This window comes from Pinus tabuliformis, chromosome Q (assembly GCF_031772625.1).
Source record: "Pinus tabuliformis cultivar Carrire ecotype Pingquan chromosome Q, CPIR1, whole genome shotgun sequence".
NCBI lineage: Eukaryota > Viridiplantae > Streptophyta > Pinopsida > Pinales > Pinaceae > Pinus > Pinus tabuliformis.
The window spans coordinates 1028914790-1028928113 of NC_142296.1; positions in this window are offsets into that span (position 1 = coordinate 1028914790).

Sequence of the window (13324 nt, forward strand, 5' to 3'; positions counted from 1 at the left end):
AATTTATTTTTATTTCACATCTTTCCCTTGATAATGATTTGTCTGATCCTATCAATCAATCATCTTCGAGTCTTGATATTTATTTTGTTGACCCTCAACCCATTAATCAAGTTGAATCCTTGGATAACCATGTAATTGATCATTTCCTTTTTTCTGAATTATATGGTGGTGATGTTATCTGTGAATCTTTGTTCCCATAAGAAGATTTAGATTTGCGAAAGTTTCAAATGGCTTGTGACGTGATTGTGGAATATTTTATTTCAGGGATATCTCCTTTTGATGAAGAATATGACATCCTTGTTATTGAGGATTTTTATCTTAATCTTGAAGATCTATATGATGAGCCTCAATTAACTTATGAATATTGTGATTTGAATGATGATTCCAGTTTGGACAAGAAATTGACTGTGTTTTCTCAGTTCTATTCCCAATATTTTTAGATTTAATCCAGGTGAATAGGACACTTCAGCCTATGCTGATGGTTACGTCAAGTTCTTGTCACCCGAATGATACTTGTGATTTTGCTCAATTTAATTTTCTCTTGTGAGATCGTGTTATTAATGTCATCTCAAGGGATGCAGATTCTCTCTTGAAGGATTCTCATTTCCTTCACATAAAATTTTTAAACCCTCAAGGGAGAAAATTTAAATTGATTGTTGAACTTTAATTGTTACATCCCACCTCAATCAAATATTTAATCTACGATGTGGAAATAAAGAATGATCTTAATGATTGTCAAATCCTTCAATCTAACATACCTTATGTATCATCCATCATATAGTTCAACTCACACGACAACTCATATTGTGTTCAACCTGTTGATTTTGCTTACGATATGGATTTTTCTATGGTCAATCTTGCTTGTCAAAATTTCCCTAAAGTTTGTTTCCATGATGCTATTATAGAATCCCTTGAAGAGTCTTATTAGTTATGACCCATGTCTCATGGCCAGTTCTTGCATGATTTAAACTGAGTCTTGTATGGTCATGAACCTGGTGGATACTACTGTTATCGAGTCTTACATATGATAGAGTGGATGAGTGTGTTACACCATTGTGATTGCGCTTTTGGTTTCTATTTGTCGGTGCAGATGTTTGCGTTGTTTATCTTTTTCACTGCACTATACCTTATGTTGGTCTTACACACTTACATATTTCGACCCAGATTTCAGGAGCAACTTGTATGGATGTATTGGAAGTTTCATTTCACATAATCTGACCTTGTATTGTTTAGTTTAGGATAGGATAGGTTGCATTTCGTTAGATGCATTGCATTCCTGTTTTGTTGTTTATTTCCTCACTTCTAGTTCTTTAGTCCTTAAATAAAGTTTTTTTTAGCTTCAAGATGACGTGACTAATATTTTGTGAAAGGAAAATTGTGGTAACATACAACCCTTGGATTATTTGATACCCTCTTCTTTGATTTGGTTTACATCTTTCAAGTTGATTATTTTCGGATTGAAAATATGATCCTTTAGCCAGGAAGTTATAAGAAAACCATGATGCTCGTATCTATTTAGGATTCTCATTCCTACACTATGTCTTGTTTATTAATATTGTGTTCTTCCCTATATATATAAGTAGAGAAAGAAAATTGAATTGTTTTAGCAAATAAAGCATCAGAGGTCTTAAACCTGTCTCTAAACGAGAAATGTCTTCTACTCTCAATAATTCAAGATCTCTCTGTTGCCTATTCAAAATAATAAGTTCCTGAGCACAATCCTATTTAAAAGAAAATAAATAAAGGGTGAAAGAAGAGAAAGGTTCCATGTGCAGGGAGGTGAAGCAAGTGACTTCGTTGGAGTATTATCCAGGATCGCTAGCAATGAAGCAACATTTGTGTTCTTGAAGCAACTCTACCGAGGTATTGGCCAAGCATGTTGGAAGTGGAACAACACCAAAGATGTAAAAACCATACTCTAATTATTTTTAACTTGTTGTTCTATATTACCTTTACTTTCGTCAAAAGGATTATGATATGGTTTGCCTTATGATGTGTTACGTCGATTAATGAATGAAGGATATTATATCTTTAACTGGGTATAGTTGGGAGATACGGTGACTCATTGATTGAATCAATACTTCTTGGAGAATTGAGACTTTGTTCCTAAATGAAACCATATAAGAGAAGTTGGGGTTCTCCCCGTATGTTGCCAAGTGTTGTTGCTACGACAACAACCCTTCAAACTTTTCTCCTAACTCAATTTTGGAGCTTACTTGGATTGTCATTTCAAGCCACCTAGTGTCGTCACACTATTTGATTTGTTATTCTTATGTTTTCTCTAAGTGTCGCATCCTAATCCTAAGTCGATTTTTCCTAAGTGTTGTCACCTAACCTTTAGAATCACTTGTGTCATCTTGTCCATGGTTAGGTGAACTCATAACTTTTTTTTTAATTAGAAACTAGCATTATTCACCACACAAAAGCACTCAAAAGAAAACAAAATAAAGAAAAAATACTTTTGAGGAAAAAGTGCACTTCAAGATCAAAAATACTTGCTCTTGTGTTGGATGCACTCTCTCGAGCTGAATAACTATGCCCTCCTTGAAAAAACTCTTTCATGATTAGCAAGTGCACCCACCTTGAGTGCATTCCTTCAACACAAAGACATGCTCCCTTCTAGAACTCATGCATGTGCTATCTTGTTGCATTTGGGAACACTCCTAAAAAATAGGATCCCACTTCACTTCTCTTAACTAAATCTTTCACTTGTCAGCCAATGGTGAGCATGCATGAGATGGATTTGCATGTAATATCTTTTAAATCAACCTAGTTAATCATTCTTTCTCATAATCATTCTCATTTGGGTTGGGCGCACATCTTTGGATCAGGAAAATATTTGTCGATCTTCATTCCAAGTATGGTTTGTATGTCGATTTTATTTGTTTTCTTTCATGTTTTGTTGTCGATCTTACTTTCCTTGATTGCGTTTCTTTTCTTTTTGGTTTATTTACTGGAATTTTAGTGTATTATTTCCTCTACAAGTGTTAATTTTCTTTCACAGGGTATGACTTTGCATATTCCTTAACTCTTCACATTCTAATCATGATTGTGACAACAACTATAAAACCTCAAAAATTTTTCCTCTCCACTTTTCTATCATGCAATCATGTTGATGGACTTTCCCTTGAGCCATTATATGACATAACACACTTCTATAATTTGAAGCCCTGACTAACTTAGAAAACTGTGCCCAAAAAAGATAAGTTTCCCTCAAGAGTGAAATCCTTCATCACGAAGGAGTACACCCTCCTTAAGCACATGATGTTGGGTGTGGAGCCTTATTATCTTCCTGATTGTTTAGAGGTTTCTTGTTTTAGCCGTGTTGGATGCCCATTTTTAACAGGGCTCTAATGCTATCTATTTAATTTCCATTAGGGGTGTCCAAGGGGGGCAGTGATGAATTTTATAATCCCCCCCCACCCCAGTGGGGGTTCAGGGACATCGCCCTCGAAGCTAAAAATAGATGAAAATTTTCCTTATAAAAAATTGTAATTTTGTAGTTAGTCGTTCATTAGGCAGATGATTTGATGGTAGAAGTTATGTTAATTTAGGGTTTTTTCCCTAGAGGGAAACCCTTGGTTTATATGAGGGAATTATATTGTGTTTGTGTATTATTATTCTAAGCGAGAAAGAGAGAGGAGACTATGTGAGAGAGAACAAGAAATTACAAAGGATCTATTGTATGTTGTATCTCTTCATTTTGCTGAATAATATAAAAGGAAGGACTGGCTTGTTAGGATATTTAGACACATAGGAAATAGTTAAGTACAACTTGGTCTAGTGTAGAGTTAGGTAAAGTTTGTTTCTTTACTATGTACTTTTGTAACTTACAATCCGATAGTCATGATATGTTCTAGACATGAAGTGATCTGACGGTTCATTCTCTCCTCAGTATTATCAAAAAATGATCCGTGGCTTAACACCCGATTGGTCCATGATCTCTATCTAAAGAGAATGGAGGGTCATTTGTAAGGTGACCGTTCATGAGAGAAAATTATATAAATTTTCTTTCTTTTATTATTGAATTGCCTGAAGTGGCCTCGTTGGCTCAGGTCGTGGATTGTTTCCCTCTTTGAGGGTTTTAGCCACATCAAGAATACTTGTATATTGGTCTATGATCTATTTGTGAGCGGTGTCCTTTGGTGTTCTATCTGAGGAACTTACCCTATAAATTCCTACATAGTATCAGAGTGATTTGAGGGCCACATCCTTTGGTGATCCAAATCTGAAGCCGGTACAACTACATCCGACTGTTATTTCATAGATCTATTGTTTCTAACTTCTTTCGGGCTGAGAGAACTACTCTATCGTGTTAGGAGCATCTTTTCCAGTGAGGAACCCCTTTATTTTCACGTGAAAAAGGTTTCCAGTAGCCCTAGCTATGTCATGTTTAAGATCTGGAGGTATACAATGTTTATATGCAGTTTTAGTTATTTTCTCTCTGTTTATTTCGATTTATTTATCTCTCTGTTTTTTTTTATCGGATCTATACCTTTCATTTCTGTGTATGATTTTTGCCCTGCAACTTTGTGCGATTTGGGAAAATCAGAAACAGAAAGGAAGGATTTTTCTTATGTGTATGCTCTTTTCCGCTGCACCTTAGTGTGATCTCAGAAAATCAGAAACATTGAGGAAAATAGTTAGTTTCTGGCAAAATCTAACTTCAAGGCATAAGGCTTGGTTTTTGTTTGCATGTCCGTGTTGGGTTGTGTGTTTTTTTGTTTTTTTGGAAGAAAGGGTTTTTTCAAGTAAGCACGCACCCCAAAGCTTCAATGACTAACCAAAAAAAAAAAAAACCTTCCTCTTTTCCAAAAATTACTAACTTTTTAAACTAGTTCACTTGGTCCAAAGTCACTTTATGAGAATAGAGGTCTTGAGTTCAAGTCTTTCTTTTTGTTGAGTTATTTTTTCAAAAAGCACATGTAACTTATGTTTTAAAGTTACTTTATGTAAAATTGTTCTCACCCATTATAAAAAGTGAGTCACTATAATTCTAATGTCTCTTTATCTTTTATTTAAGTTACAATTTAGTGGGTAGCCCATAAAATACCATTGTAAAAGTGACTTTCACTTATCTATAAAAGTGGGTCACATAATTTTTTTTAAAAGTGAGCTAATTAGATTAAGTTTGGAAAGGGGGGAGATTTTTTTTTAAATATAACATTATCATTCACTTCCGCACATTCACGCACTTCATTTGCATCTTCAACAACTTTTCTTAAAAAATCCATAATTTCTTCAACCGGAAGCCGTTTCTTTTGAATCAACCTAATTTTTCGAGATCTTTCCATTGGAACACTTAGTTTCAGCATCTTCAATTTCATTTTCTGTTAAAATGGAAAGTCCATGCCAAGTTATTCTTGACAACGCCAACTACTTTCAATGGGTGCCCTACATGGAGGATTTACTTAGAAGTAAAGGTCTTTATAGAATAGCCTCATTCCAAGAGTCTAAATCTAAAGATGAAGATAAGCAAGCCAAATGGGAAAATAGGCAAGATCAAACATGTGGGTTGATAGGGATGTCTATTTCTCCTGACCTTAGATTCCATGTCGCATAACTTGATACCCCTGATGAAGCAATGAAACAACTCAATAAAATTTTTAGAATTAAAACTGAAAATAGAGCCCATCAACTCGAAAATGAGTTGCTTATGTTGGACCCCAATAATTTTTCCTCCATTGAAGATTTTTTGTCCAAGTTCAAGACCCTTAGCCTTCTCTTGGAAGGTGTTAAGGTTAAGAAAGAAGATGGTAGCGTTATCTATTCCATTCTTACTAAGTTGGGACCAGTCTACTCTGTGTTTGTTTCCACCTTCCATTCTACTAGAGAAGCCTTTATTTCTCAAGGACAAGACTACAAGTCCCCCTCTTTTGATGCCTTTTGTGATTCTTTAATAAGAGAACAAGAAAAACTCTTACATCTTGGTCTTCTTAATCTTGGAAACTCTTCTAATAAAGCCTTAGCCACCCAACAGTGAACAACTTTAAAGAATCCTAAGAAGCAACATCCTAAAAATAATGGTCCTAAACCAACCAAGGGTCCTAAGTACTTTCAGTCTCAAAATGAAAAACCAATTCAACAAAATGATAGGGCAAATAAAAACAAAGGGAAGAAGACTAATAGACATTGCAACTTTTGTAATTGAGATGGCCACTTAGAATCCAAATGCTTTAAGAAGATGGAAGCCTTGGAAGTAGTAATGAAGAAGCATAACATCCATTTGGAGCACTCTTCAACTTCAAATTCATCTTCAGGAATAACACTTTCAGCATGTGGTTGTCAAGAATATCGGTTTGGTTATGCACTAAATGTATCTTCTTCTTCTCATTCTCATGAGTGGCTCATTGATTCTGGAGCTTCTTATCACATGGTAAAAAATAAATCCATGTTTTCTTCTTTAAATGAATGTAACACCAAAAATATATATGTTGGTGATGATAGATCTCTTAGTGTTGTAGGGACTGGAACTATTCATCTAGACAATGGTAAATTAATGATGTATTATGTGTTCCAACCTTATCTTGAAACCTTCTATCTGTATATCAGATAACTCATTCAGGTGAAGGTAAAACCGTTGAATTTTCACCTCATGATGTTGTAATTAAGGACTTAAGAGATCCTAGACAGATTTTAGCTACTAGAATTGTTGATGATTCTACAAGATTGTATAAGTTTAACAACTTTGAGTCATCAACTCTTCCCTCGGTCTTTGTTGTTCATAACGATGAAGTGAGAAAACTTTGGCATGAGTGATTTGGTCACTTAAACTATCACTCCCTTCAAAATCTATGTAAGGAAAATATGGTGACAGTTCTTCCTATGGTATCTTGCATAGATGGTGTTTATTCCGGATGTGTAGTCAGAAAACATCATCGGGGTAGTTTTGAAAAATGTGCCTCTTGGCATGCTTCAGCCCTTTACAACTTGTGCACAGTGATTTATGTGGTCCACTTCCAGTTGTTTCATTCTCTCGCTACAATTATTTCTTAACTTTCATTGATGATTTCTCCAGACGCACTTGGGTATACTTCTTAAAACTCAAGAGTGAAGTATTTAACGTGTTCTTGGCCTTTAAGGCCTTTGTTGAGAAACAATATGGACATCAAATTCTTAAGCTAAGATCTGATAATGGCGAAGAATATGTTAACAAGAAATTCATCAACTTTTTCACTGAGCATGGAATTCAAATGCAACATATTGTTCCATATACTCCACAACAAAATGGTGTAGCTGAAAGGAAGAATCACACCTTAAAAGAAATGGCTAATTGTATGATTCAATCTAAAGGACTTAGTCTTAATTTTTGGGCAGAAGTAATTAACTATGAAAATTACATAGTAAATTGCACTCCTACTAAGGTTTTAAAGAATATCACTCTAGAAGAAGCATGGAGCTCAATTAAACTAGATGCAAGTCACTTTCGTGTTTTTGGAAGTGAAGGATGGACCCATATTCCAGATGAGAAACATAGATCCCTAGAGACTAAGCGTGAAAAATGTATTTTTGTTGGATATTCTGAAGATGTCAAAGGATATAAACTTCTTTGACCTAAATCCAAAAATGTTATGATTAGAAGAGATGTAAATTTTGATGGAAATATATCAGCCTACGAGCCTAGTTCGACGAGTTTGCCACCTCTCTCTATCCCTTCTACTTGTGAAAATAGTTCTTCTTTAGATGATGATAGTGAGGATGAAAATCCTCCCCCACCTTCTCAGGATCCTCCTTCAGCTCATCAGCTTCCAAAATGGATCTGTGCTACTAGAGATGCAGCAGGTTCTCTTGCAGGTGATCCTACAGATCAATGATGTACACGTTCTCAGTTTGATAGAGCCTCTTATTTACTGGCTCAAGCTTCAACGAATTATGATCCGGACACCTTTGCAGAAGCTTCAGGCCATCCATATCAGGACACAACTATGAATGAAGAATATCGTTTATTATTGGCAAATGATACATGGGATCTTGTTCCTCTTCCAAAGGGAAGAAAACTTGTTAGATGTAAATGGGTTTACATAACCAAGTTTGGACCAGATGGAAAAGTTGATAAAATAAAGCTCGTATTTTTGCTAAGGGATTTTCACAAGTTGAAGGCATTGACTATACTGAAACCTTCTCCCTTGTTGCCAAAATTAACTCTATCTGCCTTGTTCTTTCTCTTTCTGCCTCTTTCAAATGGGAAGTCCATCAAATGGATGTTAAATCTACCTTCTTGCATGGGGACTTTCATGAAGAAATCTATATGGAACAACCTCTTGGATCGATACAAACCAACTCCAGCCTTGTATCTCAGCTTAAGAAATCTGTTTATGGTCTCAAGAAAGCCCCTCGAGCTTGGTATGCAAAAATGGATAGCTTTATTTTAGATACTGGATTTTCTAGGCGTCCTTCTGACAATACTGTCTACACCAAGAAAGTGGGTAAGTCTCTTATCATTCTTGTTCTTTATGTTGATGATACTATCCTTACTGGTAGTGATCCCAACCTTATAAACCATGTGAAATCCGACCTTAAAAAGCAGTTTGAAATGATAGACCTAGGACTCTTGCATTATTTTCTTGGTCTTTAAGTCTTGCAATCCAAGGAAGGTATTTCCCTTTCCCAGTGGAAGTATGATTGTGATCTTCTATGGTACTTTCACATGGAAGACTGTAAGCCAACCCCTTCTCCCTTTCAGTCTAGAGCCAAACTTTTAGTCACTTGTACTTCCCCTGAATTTGATGCTACCTTATACCCTCATCTTGTAGGAAAACTTTTTTATTTGACCTATACATGTCTTGACCTTTCCTTTGTTGTTGGCCTTATTGCTCAGTTTATGAAAAACCCAATGAAAGTAATTGGTAAGCAGCTAAAAGAATACTTCATTAAGTTTGAGGTATAGTTCAGTTTGGGATTCATTACAGTGCAAAAGCATCTCCTCTATTGGTTGGTTACACTGATTCTGATTGGGCTGGTGACTCTGATGATCGGAAGTCTACTATAGGTTATGTCTTCACTCTTGGTTTTGGACCTATTACATGGGCTTGCAAGAAAAAAAGTGCCATTTCTCTTTCTTCAGTAGAAGCAATGTATCATGGCATCGTAGAAGCTAGTAAGGAAGCCATGTGGCTTCATCAAATCCTGTCAAAGTTTGGCTTTCAAGAGCAGCATCTGACTACACTTTGGTGTGATAATCAAAGTGCCATTGAACTATGCAAAGATCTAGTCCAACATCAGCATAGAAAACACATTGAACTACACATGCACTTAATTAGAAAGCTTATTCATGACCATGTTGTTGAAGTACAATATTGTATAACCGATGATCAAGTTGCAGACATCTTTACAAAGGCTCTCACAGAGGCGAAGTTTATGAAACTTCTATTTATGGTTGGAGATCAGGAAGTTGTCACTAAGGGGGGATAAGCTCTAATTCCTCCTTCCTTCTCCTATTGTGTCATATTTGTACATCATTCAATCCTATCCCAAGGTGTTCTTAAGGTGGGATGTTAGGATATTCCGACACATAAGAAATAGTTAAGTATAACTTGGTCTAGTGTAGAGTTAGGTAAAGTGTGTTTCTTTCCTATGTACTTTTGTAACTTACAATCCAACGGTCACAATATGTTCTAGACATGAAGTGATTTGACGGTTCATACTCTCCTCGGTATTATCGACACTTGATCTATGGCTTAGCACCCGATTGGTTCATGATCTCTATTTAAAGAGAATGGAGGGTCGTTTGTAAGGTGACTGTTTATGAGAGAAGTTTATGTAATTTTTCTTTCTTTTATTAATAAATTTCCTGAAGTGGCCACATTGGATCAGACCATGGGCTATTTACCTCTTTGAAGGTTTTAACCACGTCAAGAATAATAGTGTATTGATCTATGATCTATTTGTGAGCGGTGTCCTTTGGTGTTCTATCTAAGGAACTTACCCTATAAATTCCTACATGGCTATTTCTCCATGGACGTAGCCCAAAGTGGGTGAACCATGTATATATGCGTCTCTCTTGTTTTATGAATTTATGTATTTGTGTTCCCACAATATTTTTTGTATTTCATTGCTCCATTAATTAATCTCTAACAACTGGTATTAGAGCCGAAGGTTTATTGGTTGATAAAATCACAAGAGAGAAGGGTCTTGGTTCAAGTGGGAGCAATGGCGAAAAATGGTAGGTTTAGGGTCGAGAAATTTAATGACCAAAATTACCAACTATGGAGGATGAAGATGGAAGATTATATGTATTAGAAAGATCTATACCTCAACCATTGAGTGGAAAATCAAAGAATCCGATGAGTATGACAGATGTGGAATGGGAGATTCTTGATAGTAAGGCACTAGGAACAATACAGGTATGTCTGGCAGCGTTGATGGCATTCAACATTTCAAAGGAAATGACAACAAAAGGTTTAATGACGAGATTGGAAAAAATATATGAAAAACCCTCAACCTCAAATAAGTTATTTCTTATGAAGCATCTATTTGATATGAAGATGTCAGAAGGTAGATATGTTACTGATCATTTAAATGAATTCAACATAGTTACCAGTGAATTAATTTTTGTAGGGGTAAATTTTCATGATGAAGTTAGGGCATTGTTATTTTTGTGCTCATTGCCAAAAAGTTGGAATGAATTGGTTATGGCTATTAGCAACTTTTTCTATGGATCTAATACTTCAAATTTTTATGATGTTGTTGGTGCCATCCTTAGTGAGGAAGTGTGATGGAAAAGCTCTAGTGAGACATCAGGTAATTCTTTGACTGCAAAGACTAGAGGAAGAAAAATGCAAAGAGGAAGGAGCCCAAGAAATCATAGTAAGTTAATAAAAGACAGATCCAATTCCATATTAGGTGTTAGTACTCCATAGTTTTCCTAGGCTGAAAAGGAAACTACAGAGGTAACCACAAACCACTTTAAAGATGGAATCTAGCCCTTCCATCTTCAGAGAGGGCTCTCTATGTATGATTTTTAATCTTATTGTTTAGATTTTAGGATAGATATGAAAGGACAGGATATATTTTTTAAAATTTTGGTTGTAAAATGGAAGAGAAGTCCATTGGGCATGGCATCATAAAGTTTTTAGTAATCAATTAAAATAAACAGAGGAGTAGAAAATACGACAAGGTAGGCAAACTCTTGGATCTCGTAGAGCTATTGTGGTGTGGATGAGATGAATAATAATTAGGATCAATTAAATATATATAATACACAAATGAATTCTATACTTAATATCAAAAAGAAAACATTGAGATTGCTTAACAAGCTAGAGTAGAGTACTGAAAGTAAATTCGTCTCTTAATCTTCTTGTAAACAATTTAAGAAGGAAAAACATTAATTTGAAATTTGAAAGGAAAATATATTTACAAAGAGGGAACATCACCATTTTCTTGACGCAAGAATCTTGAAACCAAACTGCCTCTATATTACTAAAATGATTACTTCAAAAATATATTTCACTGCTTACAAACATAGAAAAATCTGTTCTCCTTGCATAATCCAACCCTTACTAAGTCTTTTTAAAAAATATTTATAGATTTTGTCTCAAATTAATTCAGACTTCAAATAAAATTTATTACAAAATAATATCTACTAAAAACATGTAGATATTTCTAAAATAGAACTAAGTAATAGGAAATCTAGACTATTTCTAATTTTCTGTTCAAATTTTGAGGTGAACTGTTTCTGAATATAACTACTTTTGTGCTTCTTCTATTTGTATACTTCCCAAAATTGTAGGATTCTTGTTTTCCCTTATTCAGTGAGATCCAACAATTTATCCCACCACTCTTCATTAGGGGTTTAAAAATTCACCATGCTCTAAAATATCTCATCTAATTTTGTGTATGTCTGAAAAGTTGGTTTGTTTAAAAATAGATGATGGATTTGATGTTGAATGAAGAGATCATGTTGTATGCCTTCCATGAAAGCATACCCAATTATATTTCCTCTTACTTTAGTAAACTTGGATGCATCTGCAACTATATTACATAATTGATCTTGATAATTTTCTAATGGAATAAATTTTCCATTAGAAGCTCTTAAGGTTGGGACACCTTTCTCCTGCAATAAAGAAATTTTTTTGTTAAATCTTTTAATCCACAGTTCCAATTATTTGCATTTATTTTCTAGTTGCACGATGAGGTTCCCCTTTGTTAATACTCTTTTTACTTCCATCATTGTGCATGTTCTGTCTTGAATATGGAATTCTTCAAGCTCTTCCTTAGTTTTATAATTTAGCATTTTAATAATTCTATTTGCTTCTGTTGGTCTGTGCTCTATTTCAATCTTTGTTTGTTCAATTTTTGTCTTGACATTCTGCACTAATTCTTCTTGCTCAAATATGATTTGAATAAATGACCATAATTATGTGATGTTTGCATTTATGTGATGCCATATATTCCTTTTTGCCTTTTCTCACATCTGAGCTATTAGAGACCGATTCTCATACTTTTGAATTTGCTGTATCAATATGAAGTTATTTTGCATCTATGCTAGGTATGCATTATCTGCTTTTATCTTTCTTTCCTCCATCTTTGTGAGTGCTACTGCTAACTTCTCATTTTCCTTATTTGTTAATGGTAATTCTCCTAAATCTTGGACTAGCTTCTCAGAAGAATCTGAATTTGATGCTTGTGTTTTTTGTTATACTTCCTGCTATGTTGATATACCTGTTGTTGATGTACTTGTTGTTGCCAATTGTTACATTTCTTTCAAAAATGCTTCCATGTCCTTTTCCATCTTTTGGATTTGAACATTTTTTTCAACTATTAGTTTGAACAACTTTTCTTTCTCCATTTCCAGATTGGTTACATCTTTGGCCTGAGGGTGCTCTATGGTTGGAAGCTTAAACTGTTTCTTGAGGGATTGAATATATGTATTTTTATTTTTAATTATCTCCTCAGCTTCCTTGACATTAATATGATCATATCCTAGTTTTATTATTAAATATTCTAAAGCTTTAATTCTAGTGTCTTTGGTTAGAGAAGACATTTGTTCTATATTCAACTATGAATGCATATTATTCAAAGAGACTTGTAAATTTGAGGTAGCCATGGCTCAATTGGTCAGTGTTCAATAAATCATCTCACCTGCTTGCTTATGCAAATCTATTTGATCGATTGCATGAACCTTTTTGGTATCAACGGAAATTATAGAAGCTTTCTAATCTTCTACACTTCTGGGGGTTGGAACTGTAGGTTCTAGGAAAGCTAATTGAAATTTCCCCTTCTCTGTTTCAAATGCAAACAATAGCCTGTGTTTAGTGGCGACAATCTATTTCCATAATTCTGAATACGTTGAAGCCCTTAAAACTTCATTCTTCCTCTTGATCTC